Here is a 22,520-nt window from a genome sequence, read left to right as displayed (position 1 = left end):
TGGTGATAGTGGTGGTGAAGTGGTAGTGGTGATGGTGGATATGGGGGTGGTGGTGGAGGTGGTAGTGGTGGAGGTGGTGGTGGTGGTGATGGAGGTGGGGGTGGTGGTGGTGGTGGTGATGGTGATGGTGATGGTAGTGAAGGAGTGGTGAAGGTGGTAGAGGAGGTGGTGAAGGAGGTGGTGGTGGTGGAGGAAGAGGTAGGGGGAAGTGGTGGTGGTGGTAGTCGTTTCTTGTGTTTCTCTGTTTTCCTTTTTCACCTGGAAACAGAATCTTAAAGTCATCACTATACTTAGGTGCAAAACTGGAGTCTTGAACGATGGTACATTGTCTACTCTGGTGATTCTGCCTGTGACTTTGACGGCTGTGGCCACATCAACTCCAAGCTTTGTTCAGTTCCACACTGTAATGTCTGCTTTAAACTGGAGCTTTCCCAGTGGGAAAGGCAGGGAGGGCCCATTTTCAGGTCAGTTGACATGTGCCTTTAGTAAGTTAAGAATTAACTGGCTTTCTTCTACTCTTAAAAACTTTACAGTTTGCAAAGTTTTATGTTCCTGTATATAAAGATCTACCTTAAAAGCCAGCTTTAATCCCAACAGGTTAAGGCAGGTGGATCTCTCTGAGTTCAAGGCCAGTCTAATCTACATAGAGTTCTAGTATGGCCAGAGCTACTTAGAGAGACCCTGGGGGAGGGGGGGGCGGGGATCAACTAATAAAATTTTTATGGCCTTCAAGGCCCTTGCTAGGCAATCATGTCACTCTAGCTCCATGAAGTTGTCCTCTGCCCTCTACATAACCATGATACACAACCAACTCCCACCACAGTGTTTAAAAGGCTTATTTCATTGTATGTGAGTACACTGTAGCTGTCTTCAGACACACCAGAAGAGGGCATCAGATCCCATTACAGATGGTTGTGAGCCACCATGTGGTTGCTGGGATTTGAACTCAGGACCTCTGGAAGGGCAGCCAGTGCTCTTAACCGATGAGCCATCCCTCAGGCCCCTAAAGTTTTGGTTTTTTTTTTTTTTAAGGCACTTTTCCATATTCCTCTGGTGGTGAGGTGCGCAGAATGAGCAAGGAAGGGTTCCTTTCTCAAGCTATCATTTGTAGCTGCTCATCTGTGTTAGAAGTGTGTATCCCGCACATTGGAAGTGCTAAGGCCATTTAACCTTTGAAAAGATTCATTTCAGAGCCTAGGAATAAAATGTTCTTAACACACATAAAATGGCCAACATTGTGTGAAAGTTAATGAATTCGAAAGACCTCTTTTTAAAGTGGCCAGGTTTCCCTCCCTTTCTCTGCTCTGCATGTTTGTGGGATCAGGTTACTGGGTACCCTGTGGGGAGCTGGGTGTGGAGGTTCCTCCTCTGCTGTCTTGCAGTTCTGGTGTTGCCAGTGGGGTGTGGGGAGATAGAAGGGAGACTGGAGGAACAAAGGGACCCACCCAAGCTGCAGTGCAGCTGCACTGGAATGACCCGTGCTAAACATGCAGATTCTGACGTCATAATATTTGACCTTAGAACATCTCTGAACCTTTTATGGTACTGAGGAGTTTGTTTTTCTAATTTCAATGGACAATTTTGTCCCTCTTCTGCCCGCACTCTGGCAGTCTTTCCACTGTGGGATGGAGAAATTGGAAAAGGGACTGGGTAAAGGGTGACTAGATCTGCAGGCATGGTTTCCTCATGGAGAGACTGTTCTTTTTCTCACCTCTTGATGAGCTGTTGTCCCGATTGACCATACCGCCAGTCAAGAGGAGCAAGAGGAAGAGCAGGAAGACTTGGCTTGGCCATCTGCCAAGCAGACAGGTGGCCATGAGCGCTCCCTTTACCTGTGGGAGAAAGAAAATGGGGAGAAAGGTGGGAGGGGGCAGGTGCGAGAAGACATACAACATGGGGTAGTGTTCAAAAGGAAATCTAGTGGCCGTAGAAAAAGACCTCTCACTTGCTTAAATGTATATTTATTTATCTAATGTCATTAATGGACTTAAGTGCAGAAGCAAAGGGCTAGGTATGTAGTTACCTAGTAAGATAATGCAATACAAGTCCCAGGGATTGTGCTCGTCCCCAAATCAGCTAGGAGCTAGCTGTCCCTCTAGCCTGAGAAGAGTTCAGATACAAATTGGACTTCTCTAACAACCTTTCAGATAGACTGAATGGTTGAAACTACTTAAAGGGAGGTGTGTGTGTGTGTGTGTGTGTATGTGTGTTCCTGTGTATAAGCAGAGTCCAGAAAAGGGTCACATCTCTCTCTGCGTTTGTGGCAGAGTCCCTCTACCACACCCAGCTTGTTACATGCGTGCTGGGTTTCGAACTCAGATCCTCCTAATTACCCAGCATTCTCATGGTTCCTAAACATCTTTTCAGCCCAGTGAGGTGTTCTGGGTTGGGCTTGCCTGGAACTCACTATGTAGCCCAGGATAACCTCAAATTCCAGGCTCTCTTCCTGCATCAAACTCCTGAGCTACTACACCGCTCATGCCTGGCTCTCACTGAAGATTTGTGTTACCTGAAAACCAGTTTTCTCCCAACCAGGAGAAATACACTTCATTTCTTCAATTTGAGTGTGAAGTTGTGTGATAGTTGGGAGAGCGTGAGTAAGCTGTTAAACCTCTGAATATGGACACTTTTATTACAACTGTCCATATGGCTTCCAGCCAAGTGTCTGTGGTGCTGTGTCAGCCACTTAGGCAGCGAAAGACACTGTGACTGGTAGTCAGCTCTTCTCCCCCAGAGAAGCCATTTTAATCCAGTAACATTCTGAGTCTCGATAGCTTTACACCTTTGAAACATTACAGCGTGTGACTAACAAAAGCTACAGGCTTTTTACAGGTGAATTGCTATATCCTTGAGACCCTGTGTTTAAACTGCGGATTTAAAATATTTAAATATGAAAGAGTGTGCTTGCTGCTAGAGACAATGCTAAGTGTCCCCCAAAGGCTGATTTACTAAGTGTTTGTCCCCAGTGTGGCACTGTTGGGAGGCAGCAGGAGCTTTCAGAGGGCGGGCACATGAGAGGACCTCAGTCATCAGACGCATGCCACTGAAGCTTGGGACCCTATCCGTCTATGCCTTCATTTCCTGAATGCTGTAAAGAGATCCGTTCCCTTCACTATGTCCCCTCCCCGTGTTCATCATGTACTCCGCCATAGGCATCTTACAGCAAGGAGACCAAATGGCCATGGGCAGAAAGCTTCAGAACTGGGCCAGAATAAACTTCTACTGTTTCTAAGTTGACTGTCTTGAGTAATTCCTCTGTGTGTACACATGTGTGCATGCATGTGTGTGTGTGTGTGAGAGAGAGAGAGAGATTGAGATCAAGTATGACCCTGTTACACTACATACTTTCAGCTAACCCTCTCAGTAACTGACACATTTAAAATCATGGCTCTAGGGCATCAGCCATTGTTCCTGGGGTTGGGGTTTGGTTTTTTTGTTTTTTTTTTTAACATCCTTCATCCTTTCAATTTTTCTTTCTTTTTTTTTTTTTTTAAGATTTATTATTTTATGTAAGTACACTGTAGCTGTCTTCAGACACCCCAGAAGAGGGCATCAGATCTCATTATGGATGGTTGTGAGCCACAATGTGGTTGTTGGGATTTGAACTCAGGACCTTCAGGAGAGCAGTCAGTGCTCTTACCTGCTGAGCCATCTCACCAGCTCCCATCCTTCCATTTTTTCATCTCATTCACAGAAGAAGAAAAAAGGTCGAGCGAGACATCGAGTACAGAAACGTCTCTTCCACGTTGTTATCTCCTTCTCCCCCATCTGTGTTAATATCCTTAGAGAGTGCCCACCCTTCAGTTTCTCAGCCCCAAGTCTCGTTAGGAACAAGCTTTATACATTTGTGTTTTCTTATCTCTAGTTGTTCCACGACCACCTTGCTTTGTGTTTCACGATTACCGTGAACTCACCACATTGGAATCTATTTCCCTGCACAGTGTATCTCTCTGTTCACAGCCCGCTGTTCCCATCCAAATTCCTTCACTCTCGCCGCTGTTGCCTGCAACCAGGTTTCCCATCTTACTTAGAACAAAATCTGCACTGTGGTCAACAAGGCTCAATTTTTGTCTGTGCTGTTAAGAGACTTGCATGTTCAATGCCGTATCACAGGCACTCGGTGCAGCAGATACCTAGAGCTTTCTCATCCGACATGACTAAAACTGTATACCACTGAGCAGTTCATATTTCCTCAGCCCTACAGCCCCAGGCCACTCCCCTGTCCTGGAGTGGATCATGTAGGGACAGTGTATAAACCATTATGTCTAGAGGAGGCTGTAATGTCTGTCCTTTGGGGCCTGATTTGGTTGACTTAGCGTATTGTCCAGTTTCGCCCAGGCACACACCAGAGTGTTAATTTCTCTAAAGTCTGAATGTAATTCCTATATGTACACATCAGGATTTCTTTGTTCATTGACCAGTGAACATTTAGGCTATTTCCACCTCTTTGCTACTACAGACAGTGCTGTGACAGACCTAAGAATACAAATAGCCCTTTGTGGTGCTTTGCAATTCTTTGGGTAAGTATTAGAAATGGGCATACGGGGCCACAGGGTGGTTCTACTTTCAGCCTCAGAGTTGATCTCCAGCTGCAGTGCCATCTTACACTCCCCCAACACTGGCTCTGCTTTCCCCATACCCTTGGCAGTGTTTGCTGCCTGTCTTCTTGGCAATGGCCATCTTTATGGGCTAGGATGCTATGTCTCAGTGAGGTTTTGTTTTACCTTTGTGTGATGACTTATGATGTCCAGAATCCTCCCACAGAACTTAGCAATGTGTATGTCTTCTTTGGAGAGACTTACAGTTTCTCCAAAGCCTGGTCTTTTTGTTTTGATTTGATTTGATTTTTAAATCCAGTTATTTAGGGTTACAGTTCCTTATATATTTAGGATATTAACCTCGTATCAGGTTTATAGCTTATAAATATTGTCTCTCAGTCTGTGGCTGCCTTCACGCTCTGTTAATTGTTTCCATCTATTGTTTTGGGAACCAGAGCCAGGCTCTCCTGTGTGTTAGGTCAGTCCTCTGGAGCGTTACCCGGGGGTCTTATAATTGGTCTTCAGTAAATACATACGAGTGCTTCCCTCACGGCACATTTAGAAGGTTCTCTTGTGGCTTTTATGAATGGTGTGAGAATTGCCCCTTTTGCCTCTCTGCTGTTCCCGTGAGATAAGACATGATTTTAGGTAAGATGCTGTGTTGGCCTTCTTTGCCAAAGGCTTGCTCATTTACAATGAACAGAATTAAGCCTGGTCACAGCCTTAGAGACTAAAATGGGCACTATCCAGGTATCAGCAGAGCAGGTGTCTCAGAGGGACCGTCTGCTCTCCTGGCTCGAGACAGGACGCTGCACCCTGCAGAGGGGAGAAGCTGTTCTGATTACAGAAAAGTGCAAGGGCCACAGAGAACACAGTCACCTCACCATCGCCATCGACAAGGGCGGAGCCTTCAAGGTCCCATCACCTCCTAAAGGCCCTGCTTTCAAAAACCATTCCCCAGGGGCTGGCATTTCAGAAAGAGCAGTGGGAGAACAAACAGGAAACTCTAGAGGAAGACATTATTTATTACTGTTCTTCCCTGATTCTTGACTAACAGTGATGTGGAAGCAAACAAATCCTTGGTTCTATTATCATGTTTGTTTAGTTTGAATCTCAGTCATAAAGGTTTACAGCTGGCTTTAAACCTGGCTCAGTTCCAGGATGTACCCTCTGCATCCTGGAACTGAGGAGATCATGGTGTTTTTGTTTTTGTTTTTGTTTTTTTGTTTTGGCTGTTTACTGTAAATTTCACAGAAAGGTTACCCCATGAGTATACCCTACCTTTTTTTTCATTGTGAAAATTTTCAGACATGAAAATGAATTGAACTAATCTGTCCACATACACATTATTGAAATTCAGCATTTGTTCAAATTTGAGTTGTTACCCACATCTAAATAAAATTTATTTTTAAATGATTTTTGTTTTTTTATTTATTTGTATGCTTCAGTGAATATCTCTGTATAGGTGTCCTTGGAAGCCAGAATAACCTTTCTGGTCCCCCAGAGCTGGTGTTACAGGCAGTTGTAAGCTGCGGGTGTGGGTGTGGGAACCTCAGAAAGAGCAGTAAGCACTCTTAACAGCTAAACCATCTCTCCAACCCCATAAATTAAATTTCTATGTAAATATATGTGCAGGATGATTTTCAAGAACGTGTCTGACAGCCTACCGAGCAGTAAATTTAAAACTAGTTCATTAACTTCACCATCTATGGTAGTTCAGGCTGCTATTATACCTTAATGTAGATGAAATGTCATACTGAGACAGTTTAAACAGCAGGAAACATGTTCACACAGTGAAAGGTTGAGAAGGCCGAGATCGGGGAGTGACCCATCTGGTGTCTGTTGAAGGCTGAACAAGGCTCTGGATGGCCTCTTCCATGCTGTGTCTTCCCAGGGTAAAATGAACAACTGCTTTATTCTCAAGAAGCCCTTGATCCTGTCCTGGGGGGGGGGGCGTCCTCATCTTAATCCTAATTACTCCCCATATACTGCATCTCCAAATACCATCCAAGCAGAGATGGGGATTTAGGTACACATTTGGCGGTGTGTGGAGGCCAGGCCAGTCTAACTCTCCATCCACTGGCAGTGTTCCACAGCGCTGCTCTCCCTTTCTCCCTAAGAGAGCAGCTCTTTGGTCGCATCATTTTCAACATATCCCAAAGACCATCCCCATGAGGAGTAGTGAGAGCAGGCAGTGGGCCCAGAGCGTCTCTCAGCCAGGAAAGCAGTTAAGATGACTTGGGGAAAATATCCTGATCAGCCATTGGAAGACCAATGTGAGATCATTTGTGGTCTTACAACAAGTGGACTAAGTCCCGGTGTAAAAGGTTGATTTTGTATTTTGCCTCAAAAAAGAAAAAGTGAGTTTCTGTGAGGATGGGTTGGGAAGAGAAGGAGGGAGATTCGCTGCTGACTGCATCACAGAATGAAGAAAAGTAAAGGCAGGACACAAAAGGGCCAACAGCAGAGACAGGGGTATGGGAGAGAGACTCCCCAGTAGTAGAAGGATCTGCAACTCCATTTAATTGCCGGCCTCCACTCTCCAAAGCCGGAAAAGTTGGTAATGTGTAAAGAGAGAACTGTGTATGCAAACCCACATGGACACGAAGCGATACTGCGATCCAACGCTAGAGATAACCAGTAAACAATCGAGGGGCCTACCTGCTTCCTCCCAAAGTCCCGGGGCACATTAAGGAGGTTGTGCGACTGTTCTCACAAGTGTGTGATTGAACCAACCTGCCTGCCTGACTCAAAGTGTAGGGATGTGACACATGACAAAATGGTGATACTTCATTGATATGAGAGGTCCTTATTGATGTGTTTATAAAAAGATAAAGAGGTATAAGAACATATTCTATGGGTGTGTGGTTAGGTGTAAGGGAAGGAGGTGCCTCACCGGGCCCATGCCAAGGCATCCCTTCCCCCTGAGGACGGTCCACAGGATGGTCTAGTATAGAATAGAGTTTATTCAGGGCATGGGGAGGGGAGTTAAGACTGTAGTAGAGACAAAGAAAGGCAGAGGGGAGAAAGTAGAGAAGTAGAGGCCGGCCATGACCACATGGGGGGGGGGGGAAGGGAATGGGGAGAGGGGGAGCAAGAGAGGCAAGAGAGAGAAATGGGGGCAAGCAGCACCTTTTATAATGGGTCAGGCCTACCTGGATGTCCAGGTAAATGTGGGGAGGGGCATACCTGACTGTTACCAGGTAACTATGAGGTCAAGTTTACACATAATGCTAACATTAGTTCTCAGATGTACTTGTAGAGAAATAACCTCCTGTTAGAAAAACCCCAGAGGGGACATGGGGTCAGGACAGTGCTCTGCCTCCTAACCTCAGCCTTCAGTAGCAGCCCAGCTGGTAGTTCCGGGCCTTGGCTTCCACGATTTGATTTATAGCAACTTGAAATTTGTGTGTGTGTGTGGAATCAGAATGTACAGCGTGGCATCTAGAGATAAATGGTGACAATGGACATGAAAGCAAATGGACCCTGTGAGTGACTGTCCCACCGGGAAAGGACAGGGTTTGTCTTAGTCAGGGTTTCTATTCCTGCACAAACATCATGACCAAGAAGCAAGTTGGGGAGGAAAGGGTTTATTGAGCTTATACTTCCACGTTGCAGTTCATCACTAAAGGAAGTCAGGACTGGAACTCAAGCAGGTCAGGAAGCAGCAACTGATGCAGAGGTCATGGAGGGATGTTTCTTACTGGCTTGCTTCCCCTGGCTTGCTCAGCCTGCTTTCTTATAGAACCCAAGAGCACCAGCCCAAAGGTGCTCTTGGACCACACACAAGGGGTCCTCCCCCACTTGATCACTAATTGAGAAAATGCCCCACAGCTGGATCTCATGGAGGCACTTCCCCAACTGAAGCTCCTTTCTCTGTGATAACTCCAGCCTGTGTCAAGTTGACACACAAAACTAGCCAGTACAGGGTTCTAGTTTTCTTGTTCTTTTTTTTTTAATTTTTTTTTTTACTTATTGAAAAGGGAAGTAAAGGGAAATAAAAACACTTCATGATAAAATTAAAGATTTACATGGAAAATATTTCAGATAAACACATTAAAATTGACAATTTTTATGGAAAATTAAAGAGTAAAGTGGTAGAGGTGTAAAATATTGCTAAATTAATTGAAATATGGAATAGAAACATTTTATGATAGAACTGAAGATTGACGTGGAAAATATTTCTAATAAAATTGTAGAAGACACAGCACAGCTCGCTCCTGTGGCAAGGAGCTTAGGTTCCAGTCCTGAGGCCTCTGGCGGGAGCACTCCGCTTCCGGATCCAGATCAGCCTGGGCGGCAACACCACATCTCCAGGTCCTGCAAGAGGCAAGAGGGGCTTCCGGGCTGCCAGCAGGGAGAAGTCGGTGTGCTCCACGTCACTAACAGAAATCAAGGCAATATGGCAACATCTGAACCCAATTCTCCTTTACCAGCATGTCCTGGATACCCCATCACACCAGTAAAACAAGATTTGGATTTAAAATCACTGGTCATGATGCTGGTACAGGAACACATGAAGGACATACTTAAAGAAATTCAGGAGAAAATGGATCAAAAGTTAGAAGCCCTTGCAAGGGAAACACAAAAATCATTGAAAGGAATCCAGGAGAATACAAAAGCCAATAATGAGGAAACGCAAAAAATACTTAAAGAAATACAGGAGAACTTTGGTCAACAGGCTGAGGTCATGAAAGAGGAAACACAAAAATCTCTTAAAGAATTACAGGAAAGCACAAACAAGCAAGTGAAGGAGCTAAGCAAAACCATCCAGGATCTAAAATCAGAAGTAGAAACAACTAAGAAAACTCAAAGGGAGACAACTTTGGAGATAGAAAGCCTTGGGAAGAAATCAGGGGACAGAAATGCAAATATCAACAACAGAATACAAGAGATAGAAGAAAGAATCTCAGATGCTGAAGATACCATAGAAACCACGGACTCAACAGTTAAATAAAATGCAAAATGCAAAAAGCTTGTAACCCAAAATATCCAGGAAATGCAGGACACAATGAGAAGACCAAACCTAAGGATTATAGGCATAGATGAGAGTGAAGATTTACAACTTAAAGGGCCAGCAAATATCTTCAATAAAATTAAGGAAGAAAACTTCCCTAACCTAAAGAGAGAGATGCCCATGAATATACAAGAAGCCTACAGAACTCCAAACAGACTGGACCAGAACAGAAATACTTCCCGTCACATAATAATCAAGACACCAAATGTACTAAACAAAGAAAGAATATTAAAGGCAGTAAGAGAAAAGGCCAAGTAACATATAAAGGAAGACCTATCAGAATCACAGCAGACTTTTCACCTGAGACTATGAAGGCTAGAAGATCCTGGGCAGATCTCATGCAGACTCTAAGAGAACATAAATGCCAGCCAAAACTACTATATCCAGCAAAACTCTCAATCACTGTAGATGGAGAAACTAAGATATTCCATGACAAAACCAAGTTTACCCAATATCTATCCACAAACCCAGCCCTACAAAGGATAATGGGAAGAAAACACCAATACAAGGAGGGAAACTTCACCCAGGAAAAAGCAAGATAGTAACCTTTCATCAAACCCAAAAGAAGTTAACCAATCAAATTTAAAAAATAACGTCAAAAATGACAGGAAGTAACAATCACTATTCCTTAATATCTCTTAACATCAATGGACTCAACTCCCCAATAAAAAGACATAGACTAACTGACTGGATACGTAAACAGGACCCTACATTTTGCTACTTACAGGAAACACACCTCAGGGTCAAAGACAAACACTACCTTAGAGTAAAAGGCTGGAAGATAATTTTACAAGAAAATGGTCTCAGGAAACAAGCTGGAGTAACCATTTTAATATCAGATAAAATTGACTTTCAAGCCAAAGTCATCAAAAGAGACTCTGAGGGACACTTCTTGCTAGTCAAAGGAAAAATACAACAAGAAGACCTCTCAATCCTGAACATCTATGCCCCAAATGCAAGGGCACCCTCTTTCGTAAAAGAAACTTTATTAAAGCTCAAAGCACACATTGCACCTAACACAATAATTGTGGGTGACTTCAACACTGCACTTTCCTCAATGGACCGATCAGGAAAACAGAAACTAAACAGGGACACAATGAAACTAATTGAAGCTTTGGACCAATTAAATTTAACAGATATATATAGAACATTCTATCCTAAAGCAAAAGAATATACCTTTTTCTCAGCACCTCATGGTACCTTCTCCAAAATCGACCATATAATTGGTCACAAGACAGACCTCAACAAATATAAGAAGATCGAACTAATCCCATGCCTCCTATCAGATCACTATGGAGTAAAAGTGGTCTTCAATAGCAACAAAAACAACAGAAAACCCACATACACGTGGAAACTGAACAATATTCTACTCAATGATACCTTGGTCAAGGAAGAAATAAAGAAAGAAATTAAAGACTTTTTAGAACACAATGAAAATGAAGACACAACATACCCAAATCTATGGGACACAATGAAAGCAGTGCTAAGAGGAAAACTCATAGCTCTGAGTGCCTCCAAAAAGAAAATGGAGAGAGCATACATTACCAGCTTAATGACACACCTGAAAGCCCTGGAACAAAAAGAAGCTATTTCACCCAGGAGGAGTAGAAGGCAGGAAATCATCAAACACAGGGCTGAAATCAATCAAGTAGAAACAAAGAGAACCATACAAAGAATCAACAAAACCAGGAGCTGGTTCTTTGAGAAAATCAACAAGATAGATAAACCCTTAGCCAGACTGACCAAAGGGCACAGAGAAAGTATACAAATTAACAAACTTAGAAATGAAAAGGGAGATATAACAACGGAAACTGAGGAAATCCAAAAAATCATCAGATCCTACTACAAGAGCCTGTACTCAACACAACTGGAGAATCTGGAGGAAATGGACAATTTCCTTGACAGATACCAAATACCAAAATTAAATCAGGACCAAATTGATCATCTAAACAGTCCCATAACGCCTAAAGAAATAGAAGGAGTCATAGAAAGTCTTCCAACCAAAAAAAGCACAGGACCAGATGGTTTCAGTGCAGAATTCTATCAGACCTTCAAAGAAGAATTAACACCAATACTCTTCAAACTATTCCACAAAATAGAAACAGAAGGAACACTACCCAATTCCTTCTACGAAGCCACAATTACGCTGATACCAAAGCCACATAAAGATCCAACAAAGAAAGAGAACTTCAGACCAATTTCCCTTATGAACATCGATGCAAAAATACTCAATAAAATTCTTGCCAACTAAATCCAACAACACATCAAAACGATCATCCACTATGATCAAGTAGGCTTTATCCCAGGAATGCAGGGTTGGTTCAATATACAGAAATCCATCAATGCAATCCACTACATAAACAAACTCAAAGAAAAAAACCACATGGTCATTTCATTGGATGCTGAAAAAGCATTTGACAAAATTCAACATCCTTTCATGCTTAAAGTCTTGGAAAGAACAGGAATTCAAGGCCCATACCTAAACATAGTAAAAGCAATATACAGCAAACCGGTAGCCAGCATCAAACTAAATGGAGAGAAACTTGAAGCAATCCCACTAAAATCAGGGACTACACAGGGCTGCCCCCTTTCTCCTTATCTTTTCTTTTTTTTTAATTTATTGATATATTTATTTACATTTCAAATGATTACCCCTTTTCTGGACCCCCATTCCTCGAAAGTCCCATCAGTCCCCTTCCCTCCCCCTGTTTTCCCACCCAACCCTTCCCACTTCCCTGTTCTGATTTTGCTCTATACTGCTTCACTGAGTCTTTTCAGAACAAGGGGCTACTCCTCCGTTCTTCTTGTACCTCATTTGATGTGTGGATTATGTTTTGGGTATTCCAGTTTTCTAGGTTAATATCCACTTATTAGTGAGTGCATACCATGATTCATCTTTTGAGTCTGGGTTACCTCACTTAGTATGATATCCAGCTCCATCCATTTGCCCAAGAATTTCATGAATTCATTGTTTCTAATGGATGAATAGTACTCCATTGTGTAGATATACCACATTTTTTGCATCCACTCTTCTGTTGAGGGATACTTGGGTTCTTTCCAACTTCTGGCAATTATAAAGAGGGCTGCTATGAACATAGTGGAACATGTATCCTTATTACATGGTGGGGAATCTTTTGGGTATATGCCCAGGAGTGGTATAGCAGGATCTTCTGGAAGTGAGGTGCCCAGTTTTCGGAGGAACCGCCAGACTGATTTCCAGAGTGGTTGTACCAATTTGCAACCCCGCCAGCAGTGGAGGAGTGTTCCTCTTTCTCCACATCCTCGCCAACACCTGCTGTCTCCTGAATTTTTAATCTTAGCAATTCTGACTGGTGTAAGCTGAAATCTCAGGGTTGTTTTGATTTGCATTTCCCTAATGACTAATGAAGTTGAGCATTTTTTAAGGTGTTTCTCTGCCATCCGAAGTTCTTCAGGTGAGAATTCTTTGTTTAACTCTGTACCCCATTTTTAATAGGGTTGTTTGGTTTTCTGGAGTCTAACTTCTTGAGTTCTTTATATATATTGGATATTAGCCTTCTATCTGATGTAGGACTGGTGAAGATCTTTTCCCAATTTGTTGGTTGCCGATTTGTCCTTTTGATGGTGTCCTTTGCTGTACAGAAACTTTGTAATTTTATGAGGTCCCATTTGTCAATTCTTGATCTTAGAGCATATGCTATTGGTGTTCTGTTCAGAAACTTTCTCCCTATACCGATGTCCTCATCTCCTTATCTTTTCAATATTGTACTTGAGGTACTAGCTCGGGCAATTCGACAACATAAGGAGATCAAAGGGATACAAATTGGAAAGGAAAAAGTCAAACTATCATTATTTGCAGATGACACGATAGTCTACCTAAGTGACCCAAAAAACTCTACTAGAGTACTCCTACAGCTGATAAACAACTTCAGCAAAGTGGCAGGTTATAAAATCAACTCAAGCAAATCAGTTGCCTTCCTATACTCAAAGGATAAGCAGGCTGAGAAAGAAATTAGGGAAATGACCCCCTTCACAATAGCCACAAACAGTATAAAGTATCTTGGGGTGACTCTTACCAAACATGTGAAAGATCTATATGACAAGAACTTTAAGACTCCGAAGAAGGAAATGGAAGAAGACCTCAAAAAATAGGAAAACCTCCCATGCTCATTGATTGTTAGAATCAATATAGTTAAAATGGCCATTTTGCCAAAAGCAATATACAGATTCAATGCAATACCCATCAAAATCCCAACTCAATTCTTCACAGAGTTAGAAAGAGCAATTATCAAATTCATCTGGAATAACAAAAAACCCAAGATAGCTAAAACTATTCTCAGCAACAAAAGAAATTCTGGGGGAATCAGTATCCCTGACCTCAAGCAATACTACAGAGCAATAGTGTTAAAAACTTCATGGTATTGGTACAGTGACAGGCAGGAGGATCAATGGAACAGGATTGAAGATCCAGAAATGAACCCACACACCTATGGCCACTTGATCCTCGACAAAGAGGCTGAAAACATCCAATGGAAAAAAGATAGCCTTTTCAACAAATGGTGCTGGTTCAACTGGAGGTCAGCGTGCAGAAGAATGCGAATTGATCCATCCTTGCCTCCTTGTACTAAGCTCAAATCCAAATGGATCAAGGACCTCCACATAAAGCCAGACACTCTGAAGCTAATAGAAAAGAAACTGGGGAAGACCCTTGAGGACATCGGTACAGGGAGAAAGTTTCTGAACAGAACACCAATAGCATATGCTCTAAGATCAAGAATTGACAACTGGGACCTCATAAAATTACAAAGTTTCTGTAAGGCAAAGGACACCATCAAGAGGACAAATCGGCAACCAACAAATTGGGAAAAGATCTTCACCAATTCTACATCAGATAGAGGGCTAATATCCAATATATATAAAGAACTCAAGAAGTTAGACTCCAGAAAACCAAACGACCCTATTAAAAAATGGGGTACAGAGTTAAACAAAGAATTCTCACCTGAAGAACTTCGGATGGCGGAGAAGCATCTTAAAAAATGCTCAACTTCATTAGTCATTAGGGAAATGCAAATCAAAACAACCCTGAGATTTCAGCTTACACCAGTCAGAATTGCTAAGATTAAAAATTCAGGAGACAGCAGGTGTTGGAGAGGGTGTGGAGAAAGAGGAACACTCCTCCACTGCTGGCGGGGTTGCAAATTGGTACAACCACTCTGGAAATCAGTCTGGCGGTTCCTCCGAAAACTGGGCACCTCACTTCCAGAAGATCCTCCTATACCACTCCTGGGCATATACCCAGAGGATTCCCCACCATGTAATGAGGATACATGCTCTACTATGTTCATAGCATCCCTATTTATAATTGCCAGATGCTGGAAAGAACCCAGGTATCCCTCAACAGAAGAGTGGATGCAAAAAATGTGGTATATCTACACAATGGAGTACTATTCATCCATTAGAAACAATGAATTCATGAAATTCTTAGGCAAATGGATGGAGCTAGAGAACATCATACTAAGTGAGGTTACCCAGACTCAAAAGATGAATCATGGTATGCACTCACTAATAAGTGGATATTAACCTAGAAAACTGGAATACCCAAAACATAATCCACACATCAAATGAGGTACAAGAAGAAAGGAGGAGTAGCCCCTTGTTCTGGAAAGACTCAGTGAAGCAGTATTCGGCAAAACCAGAACGGTGAAGTGGGAAGGGGTGGGTGGGAGGACAGGGGGAGAGAAGGGGGCTTACGGGACTTTCGGGGAGTGGGGGGCTAGAAAAGGGGAAATCATTTGAAATGTAAATAAAAATATATCAAATAAAAAAATTGTAGAAAAATGTAGAAAAACATGTTAAAATTGAAGATTATCATGGAAAATTTTATATAGATATAATCAAGGTAGGTATAAAAGCATTCTTAAGTTGATTGAAAGTGGAATTATAGACATTTTCTGATAAACTTGAAAATTTACATGGAAAATATTTCTGATAAAATTGAAGAAATATATAGAAAAAACATGTTGAAATTAAAGATTATCATGGAAATTATATAGATAAAATGATAGGCATAAAGATAATTCTAAGTTGATTGAAGGTGGAATTATAAACATTTTCAGATAACATTGAAGATTTACATGGAAAATATTTCTGGAAAAATTCAAGAAATAAATAGACAAACACGTTAAAATTGACTATTTCATGGAAAATTTTACATATAAAATGGTAGATATAAAAACTCTTTCTAAATTAATTGAAGGTGGAATTAGAAACATTTGTGATAAAAATCAAAGATTTATACTGAAAACATTTCTGATAAAAAGAGGAAGTATATAGAAAGACATTAAAATTGAAGATTGTCATGAAAATAATGCAGATAAAATGGTAGATGTAAAACACACTACTAAATTAATTAAAAGGGGAAGTATAAACATTTTCTGATAAAATTGAAGATTTACATGAGAAATATTTCATTACTCTATGTCTTTTTATTGGGGAGTTGAGTCCATTGTTGTTAAGAGATATTAGGGAATAGTGATTGTTGCTTCCTGTTATTTTCGATGTTATTTTTATGATTGTGTGGGTATCTCCTTTTGGGTTTGTTGGAAGATTACTTTCTTGCGTTTTCTGGGGTGTAGTTTCCTTCCTTGTGTTGGCATTTTCCATCTATTATCCTTTGTAGGACTGGGTTTGTGGACAGATATTGTGTAAATTTGGTTTTATCATGGAATACCTTGGTTTCTGCATCTATGATGATTGAGAGTTTTGCTGAGTATAGTAGCCTGGGCTGGCATTTGTGTTCTCTTAGGGTCTGTATAAGGTCTTCCCAGGATCTTCTAGCTTTCATCTTCTCTGGTGAGAAGTCTGGTGTGATTCTGATAGGTCTGCCTTTATAAGTTACTTGCCCCCTTTTCCTTACTGCTTTTAATATTCTTTCTTTGTTTAGTGAATTTGGTGTTTTGATTACTATGGGCTGGGAGGACTTTCTGTTCTGGTCCAGTCTGTTTGGAGTTCTGAAGGCTTCTTGTATGTTCATGGGCATCTCTTTCTCTACGTTAGGAAAGTTTTCTTCTACAGTTTTGTTGAAGATATTTACTGGGCTTTTAAGGTGTAAATCCGCTCTCTTGTCTATACCTATAATCCTTAGGTTTGGTCTTCTTATTGTGTCCTGGAGTTCCTGGATGTTTTAGGTTACCAGCTTTATGCATTTTGTATTTTCTTTGAGTATTGAGTCAATGCTTTCTATGGTATCTTCAGCACCTGAGGTTCTTTCTTCTATCTCTTGTATTCTGTTGTTGGTGCCTGCATCTATGACTCCTGAATTCTTTCCAAGGTTTTCTATCTCCAGAGATGTCTCATATTGTTTCTACTTCCACTTTTAGATCCTGGATGGTTTTGTTCAGTTCCTTCACTTGATTGTGTTTTCCTGTAATTCTTTAAGGGATTTTTGTGTTTCTTCTTTAAGGGCTTCTGCCTGTTGACCCATGATCTCCTGTATTTCTTTAAGGGATTTTTGTGTTTTCTCTTTAAGGACTTTTACCTGTTGACTGATGTTCTTCTGTATTTCTTTAAGGGAGTTATTTAAGTCTTTCTTGAAGCCCTCTATCAGCATCATGAGATATGATTTTAAATCCAACTCTTGCTTTTCCGGTGTGTTGGGGTATCCAGGACTTGCTGTGGTGGGAAAACTGGGTTCTGATGTTGCCATGTGACCTTGGTTTCTGTTGGTAGGGTTCTTGTGCTTCCCCTTCACCATCTGGTTATCTCTGGTGCTAGTTGGTATTGTTGTCTCTGGCTGGAGTTTGTTCCTCCTGTGGGCCTGTAAGCCTGTGTCCTTACTCCTCTGAGTTCGAAAGTGAAAGCACTGTTGGGAGATCTCTCTCTCTCTCTCTCTCTCTCTCTCTCTCTCTCTCTCTCTCTCTCTCTCTCTCTCTCTCCTGGAGGGATATGCACAGAAGAGTTTCCCAGCTCCCTGGTGCAAATGAAGGCAGGAAGACTTCTGTCCCTGCTGCTCCATTGATCTTAGGCCCTGTGTGCTCCTAGCTGGTCCCCTCCAGAGAGAAGGTTGAGATCTCACCTCTGCCTCAGAAGTGAAAGTGCTGCTGGGAGATCACTCTGTCTTGGCAGGCTATACACAGAAGGCTGTGGAGTCTCCGGGCTCGCTGGTACCAATGGCAGCAGGAAGACTTCCGTCCCAGCTGCTCCACTGATAGTTTTTCTGTTAGCCAGTTCTCCATTCCATTCAAATCTGAGAAACTTTGACATTCTCAATAGAATTATTAAAGTACAAAAATAGATACTCACAATCTAATTCAGTGTTTTCTACACTTGGTATTTCTTTTGTCTCTTTAGAACCTTCAAAACATATTTGGGACATTTGTAATGTTGCCTGCCTTTTATTTTGCAACTTGACTGAGGACATTAAAAAAGCTGCTACCTGTTCTTTCCATTCAATTAAAAACAAACAATCAAACAAACAACTACAAAGAAGGTCACTGTGAAGGAAGGGAATCCAACAGGCCTGGTCTGGATCTCTGGAAACTCGCACATGCTACACAGTCTGGTTTTCATCTCAAGGGCCAATGAAAACCTTATAAAGCAACATTTGAAAACTACCAGTTTAAATAACTAGAGTCTGTAGTAAAAAAAAAAAGTTGGGTATGAATTCCTTGTGTCTCATACTCATTGACCTTAATTATATTTAGAAGAAAATATGTTTAAAACAAATCTTTGACTATAGAAATTATTTAGTTGGCTTTTCTCCAATAATTCCTAAACTTTGTAAAGGAAACTATTCCTTGGTTTATACAATTTCAGAATTTCGCTAACATTTCAAATAAATTTGGGGGACACTGACAGAGCATTCTTACTTTAAAACATCATCAGCTTATCAAATATATCTCCAATCAGGAATGATTAAACTTGGGCAATGTTTACATTTCATAGAGAAGCAAAATTCTTGAAACTTCTCCACATCTGCCTAAAAGATTTGTCATTCATTTGCGTTTAGAGAAATTCTTTGTTTTCAATCATCCAGAATAATCCTCGGCTTATTAAGCAGACTAAATGGCTAGGCACATTCATGCACCATAATATCAGTGTAAAAGAGGGCCTTTCTAATTTTGTTTTCAATCAAATTCCCCAAATGATGTCTAATGACTCCCAGACTCAGTTACTAAACATTCTGCAGTGTCACTTACAGAAGGAGAAATAAAGCTCACAACATTTTAGCGATTTTCTTGAAACCTAGACCTGTGCTCTGACTGACCTTTGAGAAGGTTTATGATTGGATGAACTCTCCTGCCACTGGGCACATGGCTAAGTGCATGTTGCTAAGTGTAGGATTTGTTTTTTAGTTGGTTATAATCCAATGGCGGCTACCTATATGAAACACTAGGACGGTAGGTACTCCTAAAGGGCAGAGTTTGTCCATTGTGTGACCCATGTGAACACTAGGCCCCTCATGAGTGCTTGCTGAAAAAAAAAAAAAAACTTTAGTAAGAAGAACATTACAAACTCCATTGGGATGGTCTGCAGCGGAGGGAGTCCCTGCTTCCCAGGGGAGGAATGAGGATGTGGCAGAAGAAACAGCTGGTGTAAAACTGAAAGATAACCGGAAGGGAACCAAGAGGAAGAAGAAGGCCTTTTGCTTACAGAGTGAATACTACCAAAAGCAAAGGAAAATACAAGGTATAGTTTAAGGTGAGAGAAATGTTGCTAACAGCAAAGATGTTTGCATGCAGGAGGGAGGGAGCCAGGTGTTGGAGTCTGCTGGAAGCCAGACTTAGCTTAGACTTTACATCCAGCAGGAGACAGGTCTCCTTGAAGGCTGTGGACCAATATGTGATTCAAAATAAAAACAAACAAACAAACAAACAAAACAGTGACAGAGAAGGGGAAATCACCCTGCTGAACACCACTGTCATTTTCCAAAAGAAGCACTGTTAACCTTCTAGGGCTGGCCATGTCAAAACCTATACATAATGTTGTCCTCAGGTCTGAAGGCTGGTGGATATGAGGACCCTGTCTGGAGTTTTAGGTCTAGCTCGGTCTGAGGTCCTATCATGAAGGGGGTTCCCGTGACCTTTGCCCCCACACTTTTACACAAGCCACCCGTATCGCTTTTGTGTTTCTCTTTATAACTCTTACTATCCTTCAAACTCAGCACTCGCCTCTGGAAGAATTTCCAAGCCTTATGTAGCTGCTTGCGCCTTCACTTTGAAAACCTAACCTGATGTGCTGAAGCTAGAGTTTATTTCTTTATAGAAAATAACACAACTTTCAGGAAGGATATTACCTCTGTCCCTTTCTGTCTCCATTAAAGACCTGCTACCCATCTTTACTTCACCCCCTCCCACATCAGAGACTTCACAGGACAGCACAGTGTAGTCATCCCTCTAAGCAAGATTCCTTGAGACTGGAATTCTACCGGACACCTAGGAGGCAGACTCTCATCTTTCTTTGGCCCTACTTTTCCTCAGGGTATGAGAGCTTCTCCCAGATACTCACCAAGAAAGAATTACTTTGTATCCTGGTTTCTCTCCTTCCTGTCTCTGGCTTCTGTGGGTTTATTAGTGATATCAGAACTCAAGCTGCTACTAGTCTGAGGTTGGGCACTAAGAACAGGAAACATTAAAAAAAAAAAAAAGCCTGCCAAAACCATTTTACTTTTTTTTTTTTTTTGACTTACTTTTTAAGAACTATTTCTCCCCAATACGTTTTTTTTGCTCCTCTCTCCTACCTATGACTAACAGTGGTTGGGACGTTGCAACCATTTTGCACACCTAATTCAATTCCTCCAGATGTTCTTTAGTGCTCCAGAGCCTTTGAGGCACATGATGTGTCGTGGGGAGAGGCCTCGTCAAGGGAATCTGTGTTTCCAGGTGAACAAAGGCACCTTTATCTCCAAGTCCCAACCTGGTAAAAATCATGGCGTCGGGAGACTCAAAGCCGATTCTTGTTTGAAAGTAAATTGGGTCTTCCAAAACTACATCCGGGGCTGTGCATACCTGTGAGTGACAGACAGCCTTCTAGGCCCCTGACTAACTGCTGTGTCCGGCTGTGCACTGGGAAGCCAAGTCCTGCCCTCGGGGATGCAAATGGAACCAGAGCTCTGAAGCAAGCCTGGGGAGCAAGTCCAGTGGTTTGATTTGCATGGGAAGCTTTGGCCTCTTAAGTGAAGGCAGCCAGATTCCCTGGGCTCCCTAGCCCTCCGGAAATACGCCTTACAGGGGCTGGGGGCCCTAGGCCGGACCGCGTGGGTGTGATTTGAATGTTCATCGCCACAGCTGCTGCACGCAGTCCTGGTCGCTGCCAGTGGTCCCGCTCCATTTTACTGCCTCAGAATCCTCTTGTGCATGTTAGTGGTTAATACAGCAGCCAAGAGACGCCAGACAGCTCTCAGCACCTGGTTCAAATTTAAGGCTCATTTACACATGATGTCACACACGCATTGTCAGCGCGAGGGAGGTCAGGATGGTTCATTTTGGGAAGGTTTGCATTGTTGAGTCTCTGCAACACTCACTGCTATTAATGCCTAAACCATCTGACTTGGATTTCGGTTTTCTGGCATGAGGTAATCCCAGGCACTAGATTTATATGCTGAATGGGAAGCCAGCGAGGGTGGCTAATCATGCTGGTTTGCAGATCTGCACCTCAGGAGCCTTGGGATGGAATTAGAAGGCCACATGGCATGTAGCAAGTCACAGGGGTTCAGAGAGCAGGGGAAATAGCCAGACCTGGAGGCAGGCCTCGGAGGGGCTGCTACCTGAGCCAGGGTGCTTGATGAAAGGATAGAAACCAAAGTCCAAGGACGGGTCTAGACTTGGCAGTCTTGTGTTCATTATGAAACCTATCTCTCTGCTCCTTCCCCATAGAAATCCCAAACCATCTTCCCAAGACCATTCAAGTCTCATGTTCCACAGAGCCCTCCCTGACCACCTAGTTTATGGTAATTTCTCTTCTGAATGGCCGAATACTTCTGTCAATAAAATGAGCAGAGCAGCCATCACTGAGTACTTACGGCCTGTTATCAGTTCCCTGCTCTCTCACACACTAACACAGAAAGCATTATTCTTTGCATTCTTTAAGGTGATAGAACAGATTCAGGGAGTTTGAATCCACTGTCCAGGGTCAGCGCTGACAGCACTCAGGAGGAGCACCGACTGACTCCCAGGGCTGGGTTCTGGACCACCCGGTAGGCTGTGTACTCCCCGCTGTGGTTCCCCATCTTCAGTGATACATGCTAGCAGGGCTGGCTGAGCCCCTGGGTGGTGGCACAAAAGAGTTTGCAATAATGTTGCTTGATACTTCCTGTCAGAGTCACCTATGAACTCATGGCCAGTCGACACTACTACACAGAAGTTACACAATTCCACCAAGCAGGAGACAGAGGAGGCAAGACAGAAATAAGAATCTACATAAAGATAGGAAGATAGGACATGTATCAGATATTCCTGAAGATTACTAGCTGTCAAGAGGAGGAGGAGAAATGTGGTATTATGTGCATAGGGCCTGTGGAGTGGAATGGATCATGTGATAGTACAAAGTTGTGAGAGAAGAAAGAAAGTCTCTATACGTGAGGATATATACAATATATAATGTAAAGTTTGGTTCTGACTAGTTAAAGGCATATATTCTAATATGCCAGGGAAACCACTCAAAAGAGCTTAGAGAACTACAAATCAAATAGTGGCAATGCAAGTTAATCATAAGAGATGTTTAATTAGCCCGAGAGAAAGCAGGAATGTAGTTGTATCAGCAGCAACCATCATCACGATGCTGTTTGAGGTGTGAGGTTTAAACCCAGGCCCTCATTCTAGACAAGCTCTGAACTACTGAGCCACATCCCAGCTCCACATAATAGACTTTAATTGAAACATATTAGTAAGCACATTAAATGTGAATCCTTTAAACACATTTGTTGGAATATACAAATAAAGCAATATTACTCTGTGAACTGTCTAGAAGAAACCTACTTTCAGTATAAA

The sequence above is a fragment of the Apodemus sylvaticus genome, chromosome 6, assembly GCF_947179515.1.
Source record: "Apodemus sylvaticus chromosome 6, mApoSyl1.1, whole genome shotgun sequence".
Classification (NCBI taxonomy): domain Eukaryota; kingdom Metazoa; phylum Chordata; class Mammalia; order Rodentia; family Muridae; genus Apodemus; species Apodemus sylvaticus.
This window is presented reverse-complemented; position numbering follows the sequence as displayed.